At 47.6% G+C, this 27,217-nt stretch overlaps 1 pseudogene across 1 annotated transcript in view; it reads right to left on the reverse strand.

Annotated features, from left to right (window-relative positions):
• Positions 1 to 1,221: 1,221 nt before the first annotated feature.
• LOC311105738 (cell adhesion molecule DSCAML1-like) overlaps positions 1,222 to 27,217 on the reverse strand; it is an 80,906-nt pseudogene continuing 54,910 nt past the window's right edge. Inside the window, exons 5-17 of the transcript in view lie at positions 25,850 to 26,002; positions 24,119 to 24,236; positions 23,524 to 23,687; positions 23,337 to 23,435; positions 19,432 to 19,620; positions 18,877 to 19,164; positions 18,185 to 18,340; positions 17,815 to 17,845; positions 17,461 to 17,579; positions 17,070 to 17,222; positions 16,670 to 16,864; positions 1,938 to 2,273; positions 1,222 to 1,754 (exon numbers count right to left, since the gene is read on the reverse strand). The product of the transcript in view is annotated as a cell adhesion molecule DSCAML1-like (transcript). The remainder of the gene's footprint in view (positions 1,755 to 1,937; positions 2,274 to 16,669; positions 16,865 to 17,069; positions 17,223 to 17,460; positions 17,580 to 17,814; positions 17,846 to 18,184; positions 18,341 to 18,876; positions 19,165 to 19,431; positions 19,621 to 23,336; positions 23,436 to 23,523; positions 23,688 to 24,118; positions 24,237 to 25,849; positions 26,003 to 27,217) is intronic.

The raw sequence follows: 27,217 nt of genomic DNA on the forward strand, positions 1-27,217 counted from the left end.
TAATTTAAATTGATTTTTATTTGGATTCCAAGTAATGGACATACACAAAATAGTCCAAATTGGTGGTGACATGATAAAAATGCGATAAAAAAAATAACGGAAAAGTGGTGCGTGCGTATGTATTCACCCCCTTTGCTATGAAGCCCCTAAATAAGATCTGGTGCAACCAATTACCTTCAGAAGTCACATCATTATTTAAATAAAGTCCACCTGTGTGCAATCTAAGTGTCACATGATCTGTCACATGATCTCAGTATATATACACCTGTTCTGAAAGGCCCCAGAGTCAGCAACACCACTAAGCAAAGGGCACCACCAAGCAAGCGGCACCATGAAGACCAAGGAGCTCTCCAAACAGGTCAGGGACAAAGTTGTATAGAAGTACAGATCAGGGTTGGGTAAAAAAAAAATATATCCTAAACTTTGAACATCCCACAGAGCACCATTAAATCCATTATTAAAAAATAGAAAGAATATGGCACCACAACAAACCTGCCAAGAGAGGGCCGCCCATCAAAACTCACGGACCAGGCAAGGAGGGCATTAATCAGAGAGGCAACAAAGAGACCAAACATAACCCTGAAGAAGCTGCAAAGCTCCACAGCGGAGATTGTAATATCTGTCCATAGGAATACTTTAAGCCATTCACTCCACAGAGCTGGGCTTTACGGATGAATGGCCAGGAAAAAGCCATTGCTTAAAGAAAAAAATAAGCAAACACATTTGGTGTTCACCAAAAGGCATGTGAGAGACTCCCCAAACATATAGAAGAAGGTACTCTGGTCAGATGAGACTAAAATTGAGCTTTTTGGCCATCAAGGAAAACGCTATGTCTGGCGCAAACCCAACACCTCTCATCACCCTGAGAACACCATCCCCACAGTGAAGCATGGTGGTGGCAGCATCATGCTGTGGGGATGTTTTTCATCGGCAGGGACTGGGTAACTGGTCAGAATAGTTATGCATGCTCAAGTTTTCAGTTTTTTTGTCTTATTTCTTGTTTGTTTCACCAGAAAATATATTTTGCATCTTCAAAGTGGTAGGCATGTTGTGTAAATCAAATGATATAAACCCCCCAAAAATCCATTTTAATTCCAGGTTGTAAGGCAACAAAATAGGAAAAATGCCAAAGGGGGTGAATACTTTCGCAAGCCACTGTACATTTGTCTGTGTAGCCCCTAACCCTTCCCAAGGCTCCAACATCTACACCAGTGGCTCCAGCTACACCAGTGTATAAGATTTGGAGTAGGCCCCGCCAGCCGCCTGCTTCTGTCTGTCTAGTCTGCCCAGGCCTGATGAGCTGCTCTCCAGCAGAGAGTCTCTGGAGTCTCCCCCCGTGGCTCCCCCGCTGGCCGAGGCTGCGGCGGTAGTGGCGGCAGCAGCTGCAGCACTCTGGGCAGAGGATGAGGAGGAGCCGGGCATGGTGAGAGTCCTCTGAGGCAGGGAGGAGGTGCTGGAACCACCAGACGGCCCTCCAGTCGCCCCTCCTACAGCACCACCACTGCCACTACCACCCCCTGATGCTCCCCCTGAGGAGCTGAGGCCGGCCAGGCCAGCATGGCCCACAGTCAGAGCCTGCTGTTGCTTGGAAGAGTCCATAGTCATGTGGCGACCCTGGGTGTGGTACGCACGCTGGGCCAGGCTGCGGATGGAGGCCTCGCGGGGCGGCACCACCGGGCATGGTTCATGAAGCTCCGACTGCTTCCGGAAGAAAGGGTCTGTCTTCATGTAGAGGGGAAGGTTACAGTAGTCACCTGGGGTGGGGGGATGAAAGAGAGAAAGAGGGAGAAATATCATGCACATTTGTTATATGTCACAGTACCGAAATGTGTCTAAAGTACATCAAACAACCCTGCTCACTCTAACCATGCTTAGAGGCCGTTACATTATACCCGACTTATAGGATCATTCTAACAAAGCACAGGTCTCATACTCACTTTTGGCAGTCCACTCGCTCTTGTTGGCGCGGTGGGGGATGGGCACGGCTACGTTGGTAGGTCTTCCGCGGTCGTAGTCCTGGGGTTTGGGTGGCGAGGCGGTGAAGCGACACAGGCCCGTCTCGGACGGGGTGCTCATGGAGGTCATGCTGTCGCCGTTGTCGTTGGTGCCCGTGGTCATCTGGTCTGAGGAACTGTCGGAGATAAAGCACTCAGTGATCTCAAACTTGGCGTGCTGTAGGTGCTCCTCAAGCTTGGCGTGTTCATAGGCCCGCGCCAGCTCCTCATAGGTGGACGACGCACTCTCTGTAGACACCATGCTGTTACGCCCCTTATCTGAGGACAAAGAGAGAGAGAGAGAGAGAGAGAGAGAGAGAGACAGAGAGAGACAGAGAGAGCGAGAGAGTTGGTATTGTACATGAATTATGCCAATCTTACACCATCTCCTTGCACTACAGACGTGTGTATGTACAGTGAGGAAAAAAAGTATTTGATCCCCTGCTGATTTTGTACATTTGCCCACTGACAAAGAAATGATCAGTCTATAATTTTAATGGTAGGTTTATTTGAACAGTGAGAGACAGAATAACAACAAAAAAATCCAGAAAAACGCATGTCAAAAATTTTATAAATTGATTTGCTTTTTAATGAGGGAAATAAGTATTTGACCCCTCTGCAAAACATGACTTAGTACTTGGTGGCAAAACCCTTGTTGGCAATCACAGAGGTCAGACGTTTCTTGTAGTTGGCCACCAGGTTTGCACACATCTCAGGAGGGATTTTGTCCGACTCCTCTTTGCAGATCTTCTCCAAGTCATTAAGGTTTCGAGGCTGACGTTTTGGAACTCGAAGCTTCAGCTCCCTCCACAGATTTTCTATGGGATTAAGGTCTGGAGACTGGCTAGGCCACTCCAGGACCTTAATGTGCTTCTTCTTGAGCCACTCCTTTGTTGCCTTGGCCATGTGTTTTGGGTCATTGTCATGCTGGAATACCCATCCACAACCCATTGTCAATGCCCTGGCTGAGGGAAGGAGGTTCTCACCCAAGATTTGACGGTACATGGCCCCGTCCATCGTTCTTTTGATGCGGTGAAGTTGTCCTGTCCCTTTAGCAGAAAAACACCCCCAAAGCATAATGTTTCCACCTCCATGTTTGACGGTGGGGATGGTGTTCTTGGGGTCATAGGCAGCATTCCTCCTCCTCCAAACACGGCGAGTTGAGTTGATGCCAAAGAGCTCCATTTTGGTCTCATCTGACCACAACACTTTCACCCAGTTCTCCTCTGAATCATTCAGATGTTCATTGGCAAACTTCAGACGGGCCTGTATATGTGCTTTCTTGAGCAGGGGGACCTTGCGGGCGCTGCAGGATTTTAGTCCTTTACGGCGTAGTGTGTTACCAATTGTTTTCTTGGTGACTATGGTCCCAGCTGCCTTGAGATCATTGACAAGATCCTCCCGTGTAGTTCTGGGCTGATTCCTCACCGTTCTCATGATCATTGCAACTCCACGAGGTGAGATCTTGCATGGAGCCCCAGGCCGAGGGAGATTGACAGTTATTTTGTGTTTCTTCTATTTGTGAATAATCGCACCAACTGTTGTCACCATCTCACCAAGCTGCTTGGCGATGGTCTTGTAGCCCATTCCAGCCTTGTGTAGGTCTACAATCTTGTCCCTGACATCCTTGGAGAGCTCTTTGGTCTTGGCCATGGTGGAGAGTTTGGAATCTGATTGATTGATTGCTTCTGTGGACAGGTGTCTTTTATACAAGTAACAAGCTGAGATTAGGAGCACTCCCTTTAAGAGTGTGCTCCTAATATCAGCTCATTACCTGTATAAAAGACACCTGGGAGCCAGAAATCTTTCTGATTGAGAGGGGGTCAAATACTTATTTCCCTCATTAAAATGCAAATCAATTTATAACATTTTTGACATGCGTTTTTCTGGATTTTTTGTTGTTATTCTGTCTCTCACTGTTCAAATAAACCTACCATTAAAATTATAGACTGATCATTTCTTTGTCAGTGGGCAAACGTACAAAATCAGCAGGGGATCAAATACTTTTTTCCCTCATTGTAGCCTATGTTTTGGGTGGCTCACTTGTGTCCTTTGTATATGTATGTATGTATGTACACTACCAGTCAAAAGTTTGGAGATGCCTACTCATTCAAGGGTTTGTCTTTATTTTTTTCTATTTTTTACATTGTAGAATGTTAGTGATGACATCAAAACTATGAAATAACACATATGGAATTGTGTAGTAACCAAAAAAGTGTTAAAGAAATCCAAATATATTTTATCTTTGAGATTCTTCAAAGTAGCCATCCTTTTCCTTGATGACAGCTTTGCACACTCTTGGCATTCTCTCAACCAGCTTCATGAGGTAGTCACCTGGAATGCATTTCAATTAACAGGTGTGCCTTGTTTAAAGTTAATTTGTGGAATTTCTTTCCTTCTTAATGCAATTGAGCCAATCAGTTGTGTTGTGACAAGGTACGGGTGGTATACAGCAGATAACCCTATTTGGTAAAAGACCAAGTCCATATCATGGCAAGAACAGTTCAAATAAGCAAAGAGAAACGACAGTCCATCATTACTTTAAGACATGAAGGTCAGTCAATCCAGAACATTTCAAGAACTTTAAAAGTTTCTTCAAGTGTAGTCGCAAAAACCATCAAGCACTATGATGAAACTGGCTCTCCAGAGGACCGCCACAGGAAAGGAAGACCTAAAGTTACCTCTGCTGCAGAGGATAAGTTCATTAGAGTTAACTGCACCTCAGATTGCAGCCCAAATAAATGCTTTGCAGAGTTCAAGTAACAGACACATCTCAACATCAACTGTTCAGAGGAGACTGCATGAATCAGGCCTTCATGGTTGAATTGCTGGACACCAATAAGAAGAAGAGACTTGCTTGGGCCAAGAAACACAAGCAATGGACAATAGACTGATGGAACTCTGTCCTTTGGTCTGATGAGTCCAAATTTGAGATTTGTGGTTCCAACCGCCGTGTCTTTGTGAAACACAGAGTAGGTGAATGGATGATATCCGCATGTGTGGTTCCCACCGTGAAGCATGGAGGAGGAGGTGTGATGGTGTGGGGGTGCTTTGCTGGTGACACTGTCTATGATTTATTTAGAATTCAAGGCATACTTAACCAGCATGGCTACCACCGCATTCTGCAGCGATACGCCATCCAATCTGGTTTGCACTTAGTGGGACTATCATTTGTTTTTCAACAGGACAATGACCCAAACCACAACTCCAGGCTGTGTAAGGTCTATTTGACCGAGGAGAGTAATGGAGTGCTGCATCAGATGACCTGGCCTCCACAATCCACCGACCTCAAAACAATTGAGATGGTTTGGGATGAGTTGGACCGCAGAGTGAAGGAAAAGCAAAAACAAGTGCTCAACACATCTGGGAACTCCTTCAAGACTGTTGGAAAAGCATTCCTCATGAAGCTGGTTGAGAGAATGCCAAGAGTGTGCAAAGCTGTCATTAAGGCACAGGGTGGCTACTTGGAAGAATCTCAAATATAAAATACATTTTGATTTGTTTAACACTTTTTTTTGGTTACTTAATGATGCCATATGTGTTATTTCATAGTTTTGATATCTTAACTATTATTCTATAGAACTATAGAAAATAGTAAAAATAAAGAAAAACCCTGGAATGAGTAGGTGTATCCAAACTTTTGACTGGTACTGTATGTACAGTGCATTCAGAAAGTATTCAGACCCCTTGACTTTTTCCACATTTTGTTACGTTATAGCCTTATTCTAAAATTGATTACATAATTTTTTCCCCTCACCAATCTACAAACAATACCACATAATGACAAAGCGAAAACAGGATTTCAGAAATTGTTGCAAATTTATAAAACTGAAAAAAACTGAAAAACCTAATTTACATATGTATTGCTATAAAACTCGAAATTTAGCTCATGTGCATCCTGTTTCTATTGATCATCCTTGAGATGTTTCTACAACTTCATTGGAGTGCATCTGTGGTAAATTAAATTGATTGGAAATCATTTGGAAAGGCACACAGCTGTCTATATAAGGTCCCACAATTGACAGTGCATGTCAGAGCAAAAACCAGGCCATGAGGTTGAAGAAATTGTCCTTAGAGCTCCGAGACAGGATTGTGTCGAGGCACAGATCTGGGGAAGGGTACCAAAAAATGTCTGCAGCATTGAAGGTCCCCAGGAACAAAGTAGCTTCCATCATTCTTAAATGGAAGAACCACCAAGACTCTTCCTAGAACTGGCCGCCTGGCCAAACTGAGCAATCGGGGGAGAAGGGCCTTGGTCAGGGAGTTGACCAAAAACCCGATGGTCACTCTGTCAGAGCTCCAGAGTTCCTCTGTGGAGATGGGAGAACCTTCCAGAAGGACAACCATCTCTGCAGCGCTCCACCAATCAGGCTTTTATGGTAGAGTGGCCAGAAGGAACCACTCCTCAGAAAAAGGCACATGACAGCCCACTTGGAGTTTGCCAAAAGGCACCTAAACGACTCTGACCATGAGAAACAAGATTCTCGGGTCTGATGAAACCAAAATTGAACTCTTTGGCCTGAATTCCAAGCGTCACGTCTGGAGGAAACCTGGCATCATCCCTACGATGTTTTTCAGAGGCAGGGACTGGGAGACTAGTCAGGATCGAGGGAAAGATGAACGGAGAAAAGTGCAGAGAGATCTTTGATGAAAACCTGCTCCAGAGCGCTCAGGACCTCAGACCAGGGCGGAGGTTCACCTTCCAACAGGACAACGGTCCTAAGCACACAGCCAAGACACCGCAGAAGTGGCTTTGGAACAAGTGTCTGAATGTCCTTGAGTGGCCCAGCCAGAGCCTGGACTTGAACCCGATCAAACATATTGGAGAGACCTGAAAATAGCTGTGCAGCGACTCTCTCCATCCAACCTGACAGAGCTTGAGAGGATCTGGAGAGAAAAATGGGAGAAACTCCACAAATACAAGTGTGCCAAGCTTGTAGCGTCATACCCAAGAAGTCTCGAGGCTGTAATCACTGCCAAAGGTGCTTCAACAAAGTACTGAGTAAAGGGTCTGCTTGGTCATTATGGGGTATTGTGTGTAGATTGATGTGTGAAAAAAAAAAGATTTAATCCATTTTAGAATAAGTGTCACGACTTCCGCCGAGGCTGCCTCCCCTCCTTGTTCGGGCAGGCTTCGGCATTCGTCGTCACCGGCTTACTAGCCACTGCCGCTCCATATACAGTGAGGGAAAAAAGTATTTGATCCACTGCTGATTTTGTAAGTTTGCCCACTGACAAAGACATGATCAGTCTATAATTTTAATGGTAGGTTTATTTGAACAGTGAGAGACAGAATAACAAACAAACAAAATCCAGAAAAACGCATGTCAAAAATTTTATAAATTGATTTGCATTTTAATGAGGGAAATAAGTATTTGACCCCTCTGCAAAAAATGACTTAGTACTTGTTGGCAAAACCCTTGTTGGCAATCACAGAGGTCAGACGTTTCTTGTAGTTGGCCACCAGGTTTGCACACATCTCAGGAGGGATTGTGTTCCACTCCTCTTTGCAGATCTTCTCCAATTCATTAAGGTTTCGAGGCTGATGTTTGGCAACTTGAACCTTCAGCTCCCTCCACAGATTTTCTATGGGATTAAGGTCTGGAGACTGGCTAGGCCACTCCAGGACCTTAATATGCTTCTTCTTGAGCCACTCCTTTGTTGCCTTGGCCGTGTGTTTTGGGTCATTGTCATGCTGGAATACCCATCATCCATGACCCATTTTCAATGCACTGGCTGAGGGAAAGAGGTTCTCACCCAAGATTTGACGATACATGGCCCCGTCCATCGTCCCTTTGATGCGATGAAGTTGTCCTGTCCCTTTAGCAGAAAAACACCCCCAAAGCATAATGTTTCCACCTCCATGTTTGACGGTGGGGATGGTGTTCTTGGGGTCATAGGCAGCATTCCTCCTCCTCCAAACACGGCGAGTTGAGTTGATGCCAAAGAGCTCCATTTTGGTCTCATCTGACCACAACACTTTCACCCAGTTCTCCTCTGAATCATTCAGATGTTCATTGGCAAACTTCAGATGGGCATGTATATGTGCTTTCTTGAGCAGGGGGACCTTGCGGGCGCTGCAGGATTTCAGTCCTTCACGGCGTAGTGTGTTACCAATTGTTTTCTTGGTGACTATGGTCCCAGCTGCCTTGAAATCATTGACAAGATCCTCCCGTGTAGTTCTGGGCTGATTCCTCACCGTTCTCATGATCATCGCAACTCCACGAGGTGAGATCTTGCATGGAGCCCCAGGCAGAGGGAGATTGACAGTTATTTTGTGTTTCTTCCATTTGCGAATAATCGCACCAACTGTTGTCACCTTCTCACCAAGCTGCTTGGCGATGGTCTTGTAGCCCATTCCAGCCTTGTGTAGGTCTACAATCTTGTCCCTGACATCCTTGGAGAGCTCTTTGGTCTTGGCCATGGTGGAGAGTTTGGGATCTGATTGATTGATTGCTTCTGTGGGCAGGTGTCTTTTATACAGGTAACAAGCTGAGATTAGGAGCACTCTCTTTAAGAGTGTGCTCCTAATCTCAGGTCATTACCTGTATAAAAGACACCTGGGAGCCAGAAATCTTTTTTATTGAGAGGGGGTCAAATACTTATTTCCCTCATTAAAATGCAAATCAATTTATAACATTTTGGTCAAGAGTTTTTCTGGATTTTGTTGTTGTTATTCTGTCTCTCACTGTTCAAATAAACCTACCATAAAAATTATAGACTGATCATTTCTTTGTCAGTGGGCAAACGTACAAAATCAGCAGGGGATCAAATACTTTTTTCCCTCACTGTATCATTATTCCATTTGTCTTTTCTTATCAATTACACACACCTGGTTCAAATCCCTTCATTAGTCCATGTATAAGTGTTCCCTCTGCGCCCTTGTCCTTGTGGGTGATTGTTTTATGTGAGTTGAGTGTAGCTCGGTGGAGCTACTCGTACTTTGTATTGCCGGGGTAGATTATTCCCCTGTGCCTGTATTTTGTTGGAGCTACCCGTACCTTGTATTGCCGGGGTAGATTTATCCCCTGTGCCTGTATTTTGTTGTCGCTATCCAGCGCAACTGTGTACAACGGAATACACTGTGTATTCGGTGATTTACCCTCCTGCGCCGACGGGACGGCGGCGCTCTGCCAAGGATTCCTCCTCCAACTGGAGCTCTACTTCTCCAGCATCAGGCCGGCCCCATCGGTGCGGGAGAAAGTGTCCGTCCTCGTTTCCTGCCTCTCGAGGAAAGCCCTGGAGTGGGCCAACACGGTTTGGAACGAAGGAGGAGCCGCGTTGGAGAACTACGGGGAGTTCGCTCACCTCTTTCGGGCTGTCTTCGATCACCCGCCCGAAAGTCGAGAGGCGGGCGAGCGGCTGGTCCACCTGAAGCAGGGGACGAGGACCGCGCAGGACTTTGCTTTGGAGTTTCGGACTCTTGCAGTGGGATCCGGGTGGAACGAGCGGGCCCTAATCGACCATTTCCGGTGCCATCTGCGGGAGGACGTCCGACGGGAGATAGCCTGCCGGGACACCAAGTTGTCCTTCACGCAACTGGTGGACATGGCCATCTGTTTGGACAACCTGCTGGCAGCCAGAGGACGTCCTGGAAGGGGTCTGCCCGTTCCCACCCCAGCCGACTCGGATCCCGAGCTGGTGGAGCTGGGTGGAGCCGCCGTCCGAGAGAGCGGAGGACGACAGTGACAGTGCCACTCTGGTGGCACGAAGGGACAGTACACCACACGTTGTCGTCAACGCTCTTTTGGGTCTGGAGGCGGCAGGCAGGGCACTCTCGCATCACCCCAGGTATCGAACACCCACACTTGTTCAGAGCCCTCTGCTGCGCACTGTACCCTATCCATCTACAGTCCCTCTCACATGGTAGTTCCCCAGTGTAAGGCGCTAGTCGATTTAGGTGCAGCTGGGAACTTTATGGACAGGGCATTCTCACGCCGTCTAGGCATTTCATTGGTTCCCCTATCCATTCCACTCCCCATCAGAGCACTTGATTGTTAACCATTAGGGTCCGGGTTTGTTCAGGAAGTTACTGCACCAGTCACCATGATTACCCAGGAGACTCATTGTGAGCAGATGTCTTTTTTTAATTATTGAGTCCCCTGCTTTCCCTGTGGTATTAGGTATCCCTTGGTTAGCACTCCACAACCCCACCTTCTCATGGCCACAGAGGGTTCTCACGGGGTGGTCTCGAGAGTGTCAGTGTAGGTGTCTTGGTGTTTCCGTTGGTGCAACCACGGTGGAAAGTCCAGACAATACCACCACCGTGCGCATTCCCCCAGAATGCCTCAATTTGGTGCACGCATTTTCAAAAACGCAGGCTACCAAGTTACCACCTCATCGGGCAGGGGATTGCGCGATAAACCTCCGGGCAGACGCTGTACCTCCCAGGAGTCATGTGTACCCCCTGTCGCAGGCTGAAACGGTGGCTATGGAAACATACGTCACCGAGTCCCTGCGCCAGGGGTATATACAGTGGGGAGAATTTTGTAGATTTTCCTACTTACAAAGCATGTAGAGGTCTGTAATTTTTATCATAGGTACACTTCAACTGTGAGAGACGGAATCTAAAACAAAAATCCAGAAAATCACATTGTATGATTTTTAAGTAATTAATTTGCATTTTATTACATGACATAAGTATTTGATCACCTACCAACCAGTAAGAATTCCGGCTCTCACAGACCTGTTAGTTTTTCTTTAAGAAGCCCTCCTGTTTTCCACTCATTACCTGTATTAACTGCACCTGTTTGAACTCGTTACCTGTATAAAAGACAACTGTTCACACACTCAATCAAACAGACTCCAACCTCTTCACAATGGCCAAGACCAGAGAGCTGTGTAAGGACATCAGGGATAAAATTGTAGACCTGCACAAGGCTGGGATGGGCTACAGGACAATAGGCAAGCAGCTTGGTGAGAAGGCAACAACTGTTGGCGCAATTATTAGAAAATGGAAGAAGTTCAAGATGACGGTCAATCACCCTCGGTCTGGGGCTCCATGCAAGATCTCACCTCGTGGGACATCAATGATCATGAGGAAGGTGAGGGATCAGCCCAGATCTACACGGCAGGACCTGGTCAATGACCTGAAGAGAGCTGGGACCACAGTCTCAAAGAAAACCATTAGTAACACACTACGTCGTCATGGATTAAAATCCTGCAGCGCACGCAAGCTCAAGCCAGCGCATGTCCAGGCCCGTCTGAAGTTTGCCAATGACCATCTGGATGATCCAGAGGAGGAATGGGAGAAGGTCATGTGGTCTGATGAGACAAAAATAAAGCTTTGTTTGGAGGAAGAAGAAGGATGAGTACAACCCCAAGAACACCATCCCAACCGTGAAGCATGGAGGTGGAAACATCATTCTTTGGGAATGCTTTTCTGCAAAGGGGACAGGACGACTGCACCGTAGTGAGGGGAGGATGGATGGAGCCATGTATCGCGAGATCTTGGCCAACAACCTCTTTCCCTCAGTAAGAGCATTGAAGATGGGTCGTGGCTGGGTCTTCCAGCATGACAACGACCCGAAACACACAGCCAGGGCAACTAAGGAGTGGCTCCGTAAGATGCATCTCAAGTTCCTGGAGTGGCCTAGCCAGTCTCCAGACCTGAACCCAATAGAACATCTTTGGAGGGAGCTGAAAGTCCGTATTGCCCAGCGACAGCCCCGAAACCTGAAGGATCTGGAGAAGGTCTGTATGGAGGATTGGGCCAAAATCCCTGCTGCAGTGTGTGCAAACCTGGTCAAGACCTACAGGAAACGTATGATCTCTGTAATTGCAAACAAAGGTTTCTGTACCAAATATTAAGTTATGCTTTTCTGATGTATCAAATACTTATGTCATGCAATAAAATGCAAATTAATTACTTAAAAATCATACATTGTGATTTTCTGGATAAAAATTACTGACCTCTACATGCTTTGTAAGTAGGAAAACCTGCAAAATCGGCAGTGTATCAAATACTTGTTCTCCCCACTGTACAGCCCTCCACTTCACCCGCGTCCTGGAGTTTCTTCTTTGTGAAGAAGAAAGACGGCGGTCTGCGCCCGTGCTTTGATTATCGACCACTGAACAAGGAGACGATCAGATTTAGTTATCCTCTCCCCCTCATTCCGTCAGTGATCGAGTCAATGCATGGGGCGCGCTTCTTCACCAAATTAGATCTCAGGAGTGCGTACAACCTGGTGCGTATCCGAGAGGGGGATGAGTGGAAGACAGCATTCAGCACAACCACGGGGCATTATGAATAACTGGTGATGCCCTACGGTTTGATGAATGCTCCATCCGTCTTCCAGTCCTTTGTGAATGAGGTGTTTCGGGACATGCTTGGTCGCGGTGTAGTGGTCTACATCGATGGCATTCTGGTGTATTCCGTTATGCACGCCGAGCATGTGTCCCTGGTTCGCAAAGTGCTGGCCCGACTGTTGGAAAATGACCTTTATGCCATGGCAGAGAAGTGTATGTTTTTCCAGCAGTCCGTCTCCTTCCTCAGATACCGCATTACTACCTCAGGTGTGGAGATGGAGGGAGATCGCATTTCAGCCGTGAATAATTGGCCAACTCCAACCACGGTTAGGGAGGTGCAGCGCTTCCTTGGCTTCGCCAACTACTATCGGAGGTTTATCCGGGGCTTTGGCAAGGTCGCAGCTCCCATTACATCTCTGTTGAAGGGTGGGCCGTCCTGGCTCCGCTGGTCTGCTGAGGCTGACCTGGCCTTCAGCAAACTGCGGAGTCTGTTCACCTCAGCCCCGGTACTGGCCCACCCCGATCCATCAATACCGTTCGTAGTGGAGGTGGATGTGTCCGAGGTAGGAATAGGCGCTGTCCTGTCTCAACGCTCGTGCACTCCACCCAAGCTCCACCCCTCTGCCTTCTTCTCTAAGAAGCTCAGCCCAGTGGAGCAGAACTGCGACATTGGTGATCGGGAGCTGTTGGCTGTTGTCCGAGCCTTGTCCGTGTGGAGGCATTGGCTTGAAGGGTCGAAACACCCTTTCCTCGTCTGGATGGACCACCATAACCTGGAGTACATCTGGGCAGCGAGGAGGCTGAATCCTTGCCAGGCCAGGTCGACCCGATTCGATTTTACACTGTCATACATCCCTGGTATGAAGAACATGAAGGCAGACGCATTGTTACGGCTGTATGACACAGAGGAGAGGCCCAGAGACAACACCCCCATACTCCCGGCCTCTTGCATTGTGGCGCCGGTAGTATGGGCGATGGATGCGGATATAGAGCAGGCATTATGCACAGATCCATCTCCACCTCAGTGTCCAGCTGGACTGCGGTACGTGCCTGTGCTTATCCGTGATCGGCTGATCTACTGGGCACACACGTCACCCTCCTCTGGTCACCCAGGTATCGGTCGTACAGTGCGCTTCCTGACCGGAAAGTACTGGTGGCCTACCTTGGCTAAAGACGAGAGGGTGTATGTCTCCTCCTGCTCGGTGTGCGCCCAGAGTAAGGCACCTAGGCACCTCCCAGCGGGTAAGTTACAACCTTTACCAGTTCCACAACGACCATTGTCTCACCTAAGTGTTGATTTCCTGACTAATCTTCCCCTCTCCCAAGGTAACACCACCATCCTGGTCGTTGTGGACCGCTTTTCCAAGTCCTGCCGCCTCCTTCCTCTGCCCGGTCTCCCCACGGCTCTGCAAACTGCGGAGGCCCTGTTTACACACGTCTTCCGGCACTACGGGGTACCAGAGGATATAGTGTCTGACCGAGGTCCCCAGTTCACATCCAAGGTCTGGAAGGCGTTCATGGAACGTCTGGAGGTCTCGGTCAGCCTGACCTCTGGGTTCCACCCCGAGTATAATGGGCAGGTGGAACGGGTAAATAAGGATGTGGGTAGGTTCCTGCGGTCCTACTGCCATGACCGGCCGGGGGAGTGGTCGGTGTGCTTGCCATGGGCAGAATATGCCCAGAACTCTCTCCACCACTCCTCTACTAACCTAACGCCATTCCAATGTGTTTTAGGTTACCAACTGGTTCTGGCACCGTAGCACCAGAGCCAGACCGAGGCCACTGCGGTGGATGACTGGTTTCGGCGCACGGAGGAGACGTGGGACGCTGCCCACGTTCACCTCCAACGCGCCGTGCGTCGTCAGAAGGCCAACGCTGACCGCCACCCCAGTGAGGCCCCGGTCTTCGTACCGGGGGATCGGGTCTGGCTCTCGACCCGGAATCTGCCCCTCCGCCTGCCCTGCCGGAAGCTGAGCCCGCGGTTTGTGGGGCCGTTCAAAGTCCTGAGGAGAATCAACAAGGTCACCTATAGGTTATTACTTCCCCCTGATTACCATATTAACCCCTCGTTTCATGTGTCTCTCCTCAGGCCGGTGGTAGCTGGTCCGCTCCAGGAGTCTGAGGTATCCTCTGGACATCGGGGGGGGGCCCGGCGTACTCTATCCATTCCATCCTGGATTCGAGGCGTCGGGTGGGGGGCCTTCAGTACCTCGTGGAGTGGGAGGGGTACGGTCCGGAGGAATGGTGCTGGGTCCCGGTGAGGGATATCCTCAATCCCTCCCTGTTGCGGGATTTCCACTGTCGCCATCTGGCTCGCCCTGCTCCGCGTCCTCCTGGCAGTCCCCGAGGCCGGGGTCGGCGCGCTGCTGGAGCTGCGCGTCAAGGGGGTGGGTACTGTCACGACTTCCGCCGAGGCTGCCTCCCCTCCTTGTTCGGGCAGGCTTCGGCGTTCGTCGTCACCGGCTTACTAGCCACTGCCGCTCCATATATCATCTTTCCATTTGTCTTGTCAATTACACACACCGGGTTCATATCCCCTCATTAGTCTGTGTATAAGTGTTCCCTCTGCCCCCTTGTCCTTGTGGGTGATTGTTTTATGTGAGTTGAGTGTAGCTCGGTGGAGCTACTCGTACCTTGTATTGCCGGGGTAGATTATTCCCCTGTGCCTGTATTTTGTTGGAGCTACCCGTACCTTGTATTGCCGGGGTAGATTATTCCCCTGTGCCTATATTTTGTTGTCGCTATCCAGCGCAACTGTGTACGACAGAATAAACTCTGTATTCAGTGATTTACCCTCCTGCGCCTGACTCCTTCTAATCACACTCATCACAATAAGGCTATAACGTTATAAAATGTGGAAAAGGTCAATAAGGTCTGATAACTTTCCGAACACTGTATGTATATATGTATGCATGTATGTAATGTGTGTGTACTGCACAGTGGCGGCTCCTGAAAAAATTCTCAGGGGGGGCAATTTTTCTGATGATTTAGGTGACCTACACACATTTAAAAAAAGATATGTCCAGCAACAACATGAAGACAGGGGCAGCATATAAGTCAATACCAGAAGCATTTATTGACTGATCTCAAAAGTGTTGGCTTACCAGGGTTGGTGGAGCCCTCAGTTTCATCTTTGCCTCGCAAAGCTAACTCAAACACTCCGCAAAACTTCACACACTGGATTAGCCGGCTGAGGATGTGGCGGTTCTTGCTAATGTCGTAGTAAATATATTTGTTATAGTGAATATGGAATATGATATGTTGAGTAAAATGTTGTGCTAAGATCTATTTAGGTCAGGAGCTGGTTATAAGTTCTGTTCCTATCCAATAACAATGGACAAAAGGGTCCTATCTTGTCAGCCTTGTCAGTTTCAGTTCTCCAGTAAACTTGTGATTATCAACACTAACCTCATCGTTGTGGCGGCGGACAGCTAGCCTGTATCCCTCATCCAGTTGAGTGGGAATGTTCACTCTCCCCAAAGCAGACAATCTCAAACAGCTATCCATGTGGGTCTTTGACAGCTCATGTTTCTTAATCTTTCCTGAAAGATGGTGCATGTCCGTTACACACCAGTCGCTGTCCAAGCGGTGCTGTCTGCCGTGCCGCCTTCAGGGTGAAAGAGTAAGCAGGGGGTAGCAGAAGACTGCATTAGCTACATCGCAGCCTGCTAGCCAGGTTTTTCGTTCGTACCAATTTTTGGAAAATCCTCGGGTGTAGGACTTCCCCCCTTTAGTAGAAACCTGTTGAATTATTAAATTTGGTCTGGGAGGTCCTAATTGTTTCGTTGCCAATTTATCTTCATTTGTTCGCCGACAAAAAGGAACTTCTTTCAAAGACACAATCGAGTTGCACTGAAGCCTAGCCATTTTCACAGTAGTAGTGAATTGATTGATGAGGCTACCCGCTCTTTTCTTAGTTACGTTCATGGTTATGTTACGTATGACGAAAGCGCGTAAGTGCAAGCCCTCAGAAACCCATAGAGATTGTATTGAAAGCTCTGATATTTGAAAAAAATAGATTTTACATGGGAGTCTATGACAGACTTCTGGGCGATTTTCAACCTGACTGAAATCGCCCCAAAAGGGGGGGGGGGGGCATTTGAAGCACGACTTTAGCCTGATTGGACATTTAGTGGCACTGTGGCAGATCAGACGTCTAGATTACAACACTGATAACTACTGTTGCCGTGATATAATTGATTAGAAAAAAAATCCCTTCCTTTTCCCGTTTGGCAGTGCGTCGCCCATATCGCCCTATTGAACACACCGCCCCTGGTACTGCATGTGTATCATGACTGTGTATGTGTGTGAGTGTCACAAGTGTGTGTGTCATGAGTGTGTATATCATGAGAGTGTGTGGCCTATGTTTGTGTGTGTGCTGGGTGTGTGTATCAAGAGTGCATGTGTGCATGATATGCCAGGCTCACCCGTGTCCTGTGAGAGGCTGGCGCTGTAGCTGTCGCTCTCGGTGACAGTGATGCCATGCTGGGAGCCCACGGTGCGCCAGTCAGACGTGAGGGTACGGGCGGGCGTGGATGATTGGCACTTGGTCAAGGTCCACTGGCTGGAGTAGCGATTCCTCGTACTGTGGGCTGACTTCACGCTCTTCCTCGACACTGGGTCTACCAGGGGAGAGTGGGAAGAGAGAAGGAGGGGGGAGGAAGGTAGGTAGGAGAGGTGGAGGAGGGGATGAGAGGTGGAGGAAGGGAGGAGAACACAAGAGTCAGTAAGTTAAATGGCAATTATGGAAGGAATGGACAAGTCTACTATGTATATATCAATTGACCAAGAACATAAGACTAAGGGCAGTTAGGGCTCTCCACTTACTGGTCCCTGGTCTGATGTCGGACATGTCAATCAGAGGGCCGGTGTTCTGGATGAGGGCGGGGTGATGCACAGACACGCCCGTACAGAAGCTCTGTGGATTCACATTCTGGCTGAACTCCGTGTCCGTCACTGGGATGGTGGCTTTGTCTTCACCTAGCAGAGGGATTGACAGAAGCAACAATTATTCATGACTGATGATTCATGCTCATTCATGAACACAAATTTGCATTACAGTGTAGGTCGAAAATAGCAATAACATCCGTATCAGGTAGGCACTCATCAACACACATCAACACAAAAACACACACATGGACGTGCACACACATGCTCGTGTGCACACACACACACACACACACACACACACACACACACACACACACACTGCACCGACCAATCTGTTTGATTCCTTCCTTATCCTCGATGAGCAGCTGGACTCTGGGGATGTCGATGTGGAGTCGGGGGCCCTGAGGGGGTCCCTTCACAGGGGTGTCAAAGCTCCGGTTATTCTTACTACTCCAGGGACACAAGGCACACACACACAAACACACACGCAGAGCGTAAATCACCTTATTTCAGAAATAGGATTTCTCTATCTGTCTTTTAAGACATTCACTGTATCTAGAGGTAAGGTAACCACAAATGTGTAATGTTTTCTAAAATGTGTCTTAATTTCAGTGTGTTGTATGAATGTTTCCATTGGGGTATGAACTGTAAACAGAGGAACACCAGAGATAATATATATTACCTGATCAGCATCTCAGCCAGGCTTTTGGCATCTAGAGGGAACATTAAAAATAGAGCAGGTATTCGGTTATATGGAGCACAATAAGTCAGAGAGTACTTATGCTCTCTCTCTACACATCTTCTTTCTGTCACTCACCCCTCAACCCTCAACCCTGTCTCCTGTCCTCTCCTCCCTCTCTCACCCCTCAGTCTCTTCTCCACACCTCTTCTTTCTCTCTCACCCCGGATACATCTCTCTTCCTGCCCCTCTCCTCTCTTTCGTCCCTCTCTCAATGCTCTTTCCTCTCTTTTGCTCCCTCCCTTACTCAACCCTCTCTCTTCTCCACACCTCTCCCTCCCTCCCTCCCTCCCTCCCGTCCTCCCTCACCCACCTCTCAGTCGCTTCAGTCTCTTCTCTTTGCGTTTCTTGCGGATGATGAAGAGCAGGGCGACGACCAGAGTGACCAGGATGACGGGGCAGCCAATGGAGAAGAGCTTCTTAACGTCGTCGCCCTCCGGCCGCGCTGACTTGATGGGAGGGATGGTACCTACATAGAAAATATATCAGGTTATATGACATGGTTATATGGCATATAGGTTATATGACATTATATCAGGTGTTATATAAGAAGAAGATGTATAGGAAGAGGATGAGGAGAAGCGAGACACACTAAATTGATTCTAACAAATCATTTTAAAAGGAAGCCAATTGCTATCCTATCACACGAGTTATCGCGAGTTGTCACACATCGAGACATAATAATGTGTTCTAATTCTATTTCTAAGTCACATATGGAGTAATCAACTCCTTCGATAAGGTCATTTGATATAAATGTAGATTTTTTTATTTTTACCAATTGTTCTCCTGCTCTAAGACTTTATTATACATGTCAAAAATAAAATATGGAGTTATTTTGTGGGTTTTATTTCTGTTATTGAGATAGGACAGTGAAGAGGAGACAGGAAAGATTGCGAGTCAGAAGGGCAGATTCGAACCCATGCCACCTCTGGAACGTGTGCCAGGGTCCGAGACACAAACCACTGGACCTCACAGGCCAGAGAAATTAAATCAGTTTGTACTCACTGCCGTCATAGTCCAGCGTGGCGAACTGGGAGCTCTGGTTTCCACAGCCGGCGCTGTTACAGGCCTTCATCTTCAGCTCGTACCAGGTGGCCTCGCGGAGCTCAGCCAGGAACACGTCGGCGGTGGCGTTGGTGTGCACGTTCTGCCACGCCCAGTTCCCCTTAGGTCTGAACTCCAGAAGCACTGCCGTGATGGGACAGCCACCGTTCGCCCAGCCCTGCAGGTTGAGCCTGGCGTGGGTAGAGTTGATGTGGGTGAACACCGGCTGGTCCTTATTGAACTGGGGCTCTGGAAGAGGCGGGTCAGGAGGGAGTTCTCAGTAAAAAAAAATGTGAATGTCTTGAAATATTATGATATAATAAGTGACATTTAATTCTATGAATCTACCTATCCACCTCATTACCCCTCTCACAGCTATAACCACATCGCCCCATCTACTTTAGCTCCTCCCTCTCTGCCCCTCGTCGCCTCTCCTGTCCCTAAACCCTCCCATGTCCCTGTATCCCCCGGTCCATGCTCCCCAACCTCCTCCCCCACTCTCCTCCTACCACTTACCTCGTCCGTGTGTCTTAGCCTCGATGATCTCACTGATGCGACCCGCTCCCACGCTGTTCTTGGCGGCCAGTTTGACCTTGTACCAGGTGCCACAGCGTAGGTTGTCCAGCTTGAAGGACCTCTCACTGGAGCTGATGAACACGTCCCTCCACCCCTCTATGTTGTCCACCGAGTACTGCAGCACGAAACCTGGGGAACACACAAAGACTTTCTTTTTCAGACTTTTTTTTTTACCCCCCTTTTCGTGATATCCAATTGGTAGTTACAGTCTTGTCCCATCGCTGCAACTCCCGTACGGACTCGGGAGAGGCGAAGGTCGAGAGCCATGCGTCCTCCGAAACATGACCCTGCCAAGCCGCACTGCTTCTTGACACACTGCTTGCTTAACCCGAAAGCCAGCCTCACCAATGTGTCAAAGGAAACACTGTACAACTGGCGACCGAAGTCAGCTTGCAGGTGCCCAGCCCGCCACAGGGAGTCGCAAGATGGGACAAGGACATCCCGGCCGGCCAAACCCTCTCCTAACCCGGACGACTCTGGGCCAATTATGCACCGCCTCATGGGTCTCCCGGTCACGGCCAGCTGTGACACAGCCTGGGATCGTACCCAGGTCTGTAGTGACGCCTCAAGCACTGCGATACAGTGCCTTAGACCGCTGCGCCACTCGGGAGGCCATAATTGAACATTTAAATGCACCAGATAACCATATATATATGCAATATTCAGCTGGTTCATATTTCATTGTGTCAGTACCGCTGGATAACACCAGAGGGCGATGGTGCATCGTACATCTCCTCCACTACCATAGATCCAGATGGAGAAGGCTGCATTTCTAACTGTTCTATGCCGCCATTACTTTCCCAGAAGCACCCATCTGGGTTTGGGTGGGCGCTGACTGGGCATATATGCAAATGAGGACACAATATGGCGTCTGCAGTCATAATCAGCTGCCTTGGATTTATAGTCTGTTTTAACTCTCTCTCTAGCTCTGTCTCCATCGCATCTCTGTCTCCATCTCTTATGCTGTCTAGCACTCTCTCTATCTCTCTCTCTCTCCCTCCTTATCTCCCTTCCTCTCTCAGTCAGTCTAGCTCTCCCTCCTCCATCTCTCTCTCCTCAATCTCTGTCTGTCTCCCTTTCTCTTCGGTGGCAGATGGCATAATAAAGGGTGGCATGCCAGATGGAATGACCTGTAAGGAAAGCCTACTAGCTTTCTTTGTGTGTGTTTTTAGAGGTATTACTACTTTCCTGGACAAACAGTGGATAAAGCCAACCAGTGGTTCTGGTTCTCTCTCTCTCTCTCTCTCTCTCTCTCTCTCTCTCTCTCTCCCTCTCTCCCTCTCTCCCTCCCTCCCTCCCTCCCTCCCTCAGACAGACAGATGAATGGACGAAGGGACAGACGCACAGCCGGAGCGAAAAACAATAATCTTACAGAGGAAGATAGACTAATACATACAAAGGCAAAGTGAATCAAAGACTACATGTCGAAAAGGTGTGTATACACACACTGGGCTCTATTTTCGGCTGCCGTTAATCCAGCACACTTGTCAAACGCACACTTGTTTGCAATTTCGACCTGTTTCAACCTCTTATATTTTCAAACCTTAGCACTAGGATTTGGCAATTTACCAGAGCCCACTGAACAACTACGCACACTGCAAATTGCACACACACACTGAATTTACACACTGCATGATCAATAATAGATAATCAATGCTACAGCTCCTTAACTGGGATCCAAAACAGAGTGGACACCAGTCAGTAAACAGATAGCATGGTATGCAAACTAACAAAGCTTGCTTGCGCTGAGGTAGTAAGGGTGGCAATATCTGAGGTGTGCGTCTTAAAAACGTGCGCCAAAGTGCCAATTTCAGTTTGTGCTGATGGGGATATTTAAGACTAACCGAAAGCTGGTCTAACCTGGTTGGTTATGACATGGATTTTGACAACAGAAACGCAGCCTATCCAGTGGTGATGACAGTGCCAATATGTACGTGTAACAAGAGAGATGTGCTTTTTGTGCCTGTACACCTCGTCTTTAGAAACATACAAAACTAAAAACAAAATCCCTATTTAATTTAATTTGATTAAAAACCAAGCATAGCCTTCCCTCCTCTTAATGAAGCCTGTTTATTTGTCATGCCCAATGCATTCGCCAAGTAATCAAGACTATCGATAAAGCGTTTGACTCATCACCAAAGCTTTATTAAAATATCAAATTTGGCAGCAGCAAGAAATTGAGAGGGCATCACATTTGTATCTATGTAGGCTATTATATATTATTTTAGCCAGCTCCTGTTATTATTTTGGATATGTATAGAGCCCCCTCCATATAGGCTCTATGCCCATCATAGAAGGAAAGATTCAATAATCTGGTGTTACTCCTATTTAGAAAAATGTCAGTTATTTTGGGGTAACAATTGTTTTTTATTTTATTTTCCTCTAGTAGGCTACCCTTACCCTACTATAATGAAAGCTGGTTCAACAGCAATGCGTCTGGTGTCTTTGTCATCCTGGCCATGCATTAGCCAAGTAGCCTATCCATAAAAGGCTTTTAAATGGTCTACTCATGAGGCTTTTGCCAAAACATACTTTTGTATTATTCACAATTCACATAGGCCCATTTTGCAGTGGATACTCCATTCGGCTTTTATCCATCCCCATTTCAACAGAGCGCCTCCTCCAAACATAGGCTATTCACATTTTTCAGTCCTATAACGCCATATCAACGGTAGGCCTAGGCTATATCTTTCTTATTGATAATGTGTCTCACACATACAATACAATTTAATGGGAGCTTTTGAGATGTGTGATGCATAAAGGCTTATACTCGTTGAAGCTAATTACAACAATGTTGACTGTGAACATGCCAAACATAAAGGCCTATACTCGTTGAAGCTAATTACAACAATGTTGACTGTGAACATGCCAAACATAAAGGCCTATACTCGTTGAAGCTAATTACAACAATGTTGACTGTGAACATGCCAAACATAAAGGCCTATACTCGTTGAAGCTAATTACAACAATGTTGACTGTGAACATGCCAAACATAAAGGCCTATACTCGTTGAAGCTAATTACAACAATGTTGACTGTGAACATGCCAAACATGTCAAGCAAACACTATATGTTATTTTTTTTACTGTTTTGCTATTACTCGTTACTGTAGCCTATGCTATTTAATATACTGTAGTATCAATCGACAATGGACTAAGATGATAATATTCTGTGCCCCCAGCCGATTTGGAGTTCGATGACAATGCAAAGACCATCAATAACCTACAGAACGTGAGACAAACGCATGCACTATTAAGCCATGGAATGCCTTGATTGGCCAGTGAGTGGCCAAGCCCATGGCACACCTACAACTTGTTTATTCATCAAAACTCAGCATTTCCGCGCCACCGCCAGCTATTGCGCTCATAATAACGGCTGTGAAAATAGCACAAATATTTCTGACACCCCTGGACCTAAAGCGCTACCGCCAGCAGTTAGATTTACCATTGCATTAGGTTTGTTAAAATGGAGCCCACTGAACAAATAGGCATACTGCAAATTGCACACACGCTGAACACACACACAGCACGGTAGTCAGATAGTCAATGCTACAGCTCCTTAACTAGGAACCAAAACAGAGTGGACACCAGTTAATAAACAGATAACATGGTATGCAAACTTACAAAGAGACAGAACAGAGAGATGGACAGACGGTAAGCAGAGGGAGAGACAGAGGATGAAAGAAAATATTAAATGAGAGAGAGGAGAAGGACGGACACAGTGACAGAATGATAGATATAAGGATAGAAATAGGAAAAAATAGGAACCACAGGAGAGAGGTGTGAGCTACATTTAAAAAACAGCTAATATAAACACATGCTCACACACAGTAAGACTGGTATATACCTCTGATGGAGGATCCTCCGTTGTCCCCAGGGATCCAGGCCAGGGTGATAGAGGAGGTGGAGGTGGTGGAGACAGTCAGACGGGGCTGGTCTGGGGGAACTACAGCGACACACACACATGGTCAGTTTACTAGATCACAAATGGTTGACCAATAAGAAGAGGATGATTCCAGTGTGCTGGGTCTCACCTTGCACCAGCAGGTTGACAATGATGGTATCAAAGCCCAGCGTGTTGGTGGCCGTGCACGTGTAGTACCCAGAATCCTCAGCTTTCACCGAGCGCAGGACCAGCGTGCCATTGGCCATGATGAGCTTTTGACCGTCCAGAGTCACCGGGATGGCTGTGTCCTCACTGAGAGAGAGAGATAAAATAGAGAGAGAGAAAGGAGAGAGAGAGAGAGAGAGAAAGGAGAGAGAAAGAGAGAGAAAAGAGAGAGAGAGAAAGGAGAGAGAGAGAGAGAGAGAAAGGAGAGAGAGAGAGAGAGATAGAGAGAGAAAAGAGAAAGAGAGAAAAGAGAGAGAAGAGAGAGAGAGAGAGAGAGAGAGAGAGAGAGAGAGAGAGAGAGAGAGAGAGAGAGAGGAGAGAGAGAAAGGAGAGAGAGAGAGAGAGAGAGAGAGAGAAAAGAGAGAGAGAGAGAGAGAGAACGCTGATGTAAACACTGATTTAACACTGGTCCAGTGGATGGTGGAGTTGGCGTTCTAGAGATGGAGGGAGGGGTTTAGGGTGGTAGTATGTTGGGGTAGACTGACACAGATGAGGGGTTGAGGAGGTTAGGGTCTCACCTGTCTTTGGTCCATTTGATGGTGGGGGTGGGTTCGCCCACTGAGCTGCAGGGTAGCCTCACCTCCTTCATCCAGGGAGTGGTCACTGTACCTCCAAACGATAGGATCTTAGCTGGGGCTGAGGGAGGGAGTGACAAAGTTGAGAAAGAGTTACTTTGAGAGGTAATAGGTATGTTTTCAAATCTACTCAACAGTATACTAATATACCAACAGCTTGAGGGAACAGAATCCCACACATTTCAACGACAAAGGAAAAAAAGATTATAAAAGACGGAGCATGTATTAAGGAATGAATGTGACTACAACAGCAATGGCCTGTTTTCATTCACATGGATCTTTTTGTATTTGGAGTCTCATGCACGCACACAAACACACGTACGTGTTTCTCACTCTCTCTCTCTCTCTCTCTCTCTCTCTCCTCTCCAGCTCTCTCTCCCTCTTTCTCCCTCTCCTCTCTCTCTCTCTCTCTCTCTCTCTCTCTCTCTCTCTCTCTCTCTCTCTCTCTCTCTCTCTCCTCTCTCTGTCTCTCTCTCTCTCTCTCTCTCTCACACTCTCTCTCTCTCTCTCTCTCTCTCTCTCTCTCTCTCTCTCTCCAGCTCTCTCTCTTCTTTCTCCCTCCCTCACTCTCTCCCTCCTTTCCTCTCACTGTCTTGTGCACTCTTGACTTCTTAATGCTAGTGCCCTTGTCCCCTTGGCTGAATGCAGTATGGCCTTTAACTGCTGCTGCTTATCAGCTGGCACAGAGAGACACCGTCACACACATACACACACACAAGAGAAAGAGACAGAGCCAGTCACAGGAAGAAAGGGAGAAAAAAGGAGTGTGTACGTACCGAGAGTGCACTCTCTTACTTATTCTCTCTCCCTCTCTCTTTCTCTCTTTAATCCAAAGGCTATTGATTAAACTGCCCTATTCATTTGCCCAGCCCCGTCCGTCTCTCTACTGCTCTGTGTATTAACCACGTCTGCCCCCGTCATCTCTCCCTCCCCCTCCCTCCCTCTCGTCCCCCCTCCTTCCCTCCCCGTCTTCATATCATCATTAAGAACACTGGCCTCTCTCAAACAGCCTGCTCTCTATCAATCAGGAGAGGATGGACAGAAAAGACAGAAAGAGGAGAGAGAGGGGAGTGAGAAAAGTGGTAGAGAGAGAGAGGAGTGGGAGAGAGAGAGAGATAGAGAGGAGAAGGAGAGAGAGAGAGAGAGAGAGAGAGATAGAGAGAGAGAGAGAGAGAGAGAGAGAGAGAGAGATAGAGACAGAGAGAGACAGAGAGAGAGGAGAGAGATAAAGAGAGAGGAGAGGGAGAGAAAGAGAGAGGAAAAAGTAATCGAGGAGCGAGAGAGAGAAATAGCGAAACATAGAGAGGCAAAGAAGAAAGGAAAGAGGGAAGAGATAAAATAAGATAATTAATAAAGAGTGAGAGAGGGAGAGGCAGGGAAACATCGGTGATAGAGAGATAAACGGAGGGTGACGGAGGGGAACTTTGTGGTCCTCTGTAGCTCAGCTGGTAGAGCACGGCGCTTGTAACGCCAAGGTAGTGGGTTCGATCCCCGGGACCACCCATACACAAAAAAAATGTATGCACGCATGACTGTAAGTCGCTTTGGATAAAAGCGTCTGCTAAATGGCTTATTATTATTATTAACAAAAAGCCAGAGGTTAACCAACCCTTTACCCCCTTAACGCTATCCCCGTGCCCCTTCCCTTCCCCAGTCCCCCTGTGGAGGACTCACCCTTCCCAGCAGGCTCCACAGTGACCTTGTCGCTGATGTTGCCACGTCCGGCGGTGGTGACAGCGGCGGCCAGATGAGGTACTGCTGTCCGCGGTTCAGGTGGGTGATCCGGTAGAACAGCAGCTCGGGGTTGGCCTCGTACTCACTGGGGGCCTTGGGAGAAAACATCACACTGTCACTCCAGTGCTGATCTAGAAATCTGTTTTTCCTTTAAGATCATAATGAATACGATTATATGGACAGATCCTAGATCAGCACTCCTACTCTGAGATGTTTTGTGGATACAGGCCAATAATAGAAAAGACCAGACGCTCTGAGCTATGCAATCAGGACAAGACAACTACTACTACTGATGGACGCAGAGAGCTTCAGGTTGCCTTTGAAAAGCAGCATAGCCAACATGTTTCTAACATTTTATTATCTGTTACATTATTTTTCTGCAATCAAAATGATATAGTGGGTATAGAGTGTAAAGTTGTTGGGGAGGAGGGATGGGGGATGGATGGGTGAGTGGAGAGAGCATGGGTGGCACACAGACCCCTCTGGAAAAGAGAGAGAGGGGGTAGAGGAAGTGAAGAGGAGACCTTGGGGAGTGCAGACGGTTAGATGAGAGCGAGGGAGGGAGACAACGGAAGACAGAACAATCAGTCAGCCAGAGATATCATTAACAATCAGACAGTCTAATGAGGGCTATCTACTGCAGGCATCAGCAGAGGAGAGCACAAGGACTCTCTCTCTCTCTCACACACACACACACACACACACAAAGGCAGACACACACAGATGCATGCACACACACACACACACACACACACAGGCAGCAGACACACACACAGAGGCAGACTATTACATACTGTACATAGGCAGATACACACATGCATGCATTCACACACACAGAGGCAGGCATGTTACACACACACACACACACCGTGGCAGATATGACCTGGGGATGGATGACAGGGCTCTGTGTAATTGTAGTGTGTTTAAGCCAGCCGTGTGTTCTGCTGTCTAGACACATCCTCATCACTGTCCATACATACACACACAACCCGCGCCCCTTGCCCATCATACACCCCCAGGTGCCCCATCACCCAAAAAGTGCCCCCTTCCCTCCCCACCAAATGAGTCTATGGCCCTCCAGCTACCCAGCCTGTGCTGCGCATCTCGACACAGATTAGAGAGAGTGAGAGAGAGCAAGAGAAAGAGAGAGAGAGAAATAGAGAGAGAGAGAGAGAGAGAGAGCATATCTCCATATTCATACAGTATCACTATCAAACTGTTGTTGTGCAGAACGGTTTATTCTGGGCACATTTATTCACGTATTCATGTTGTTTTTCACTGTTTTCTCAACTGAACGCAGCCCTGTAG

Source organism: Coregonus lavaretus (genome assembly GCF_964263955.1).
Source record: "Coregonus lavaretus genome assembly, chromosome: 30".
Taxonomy (NCBI): Eukaryota; Metazoa; Chordata; class Actinopteri; order Salmoniformes; family Salmonidae; genus Coregonus; species Coregonus lavaretus.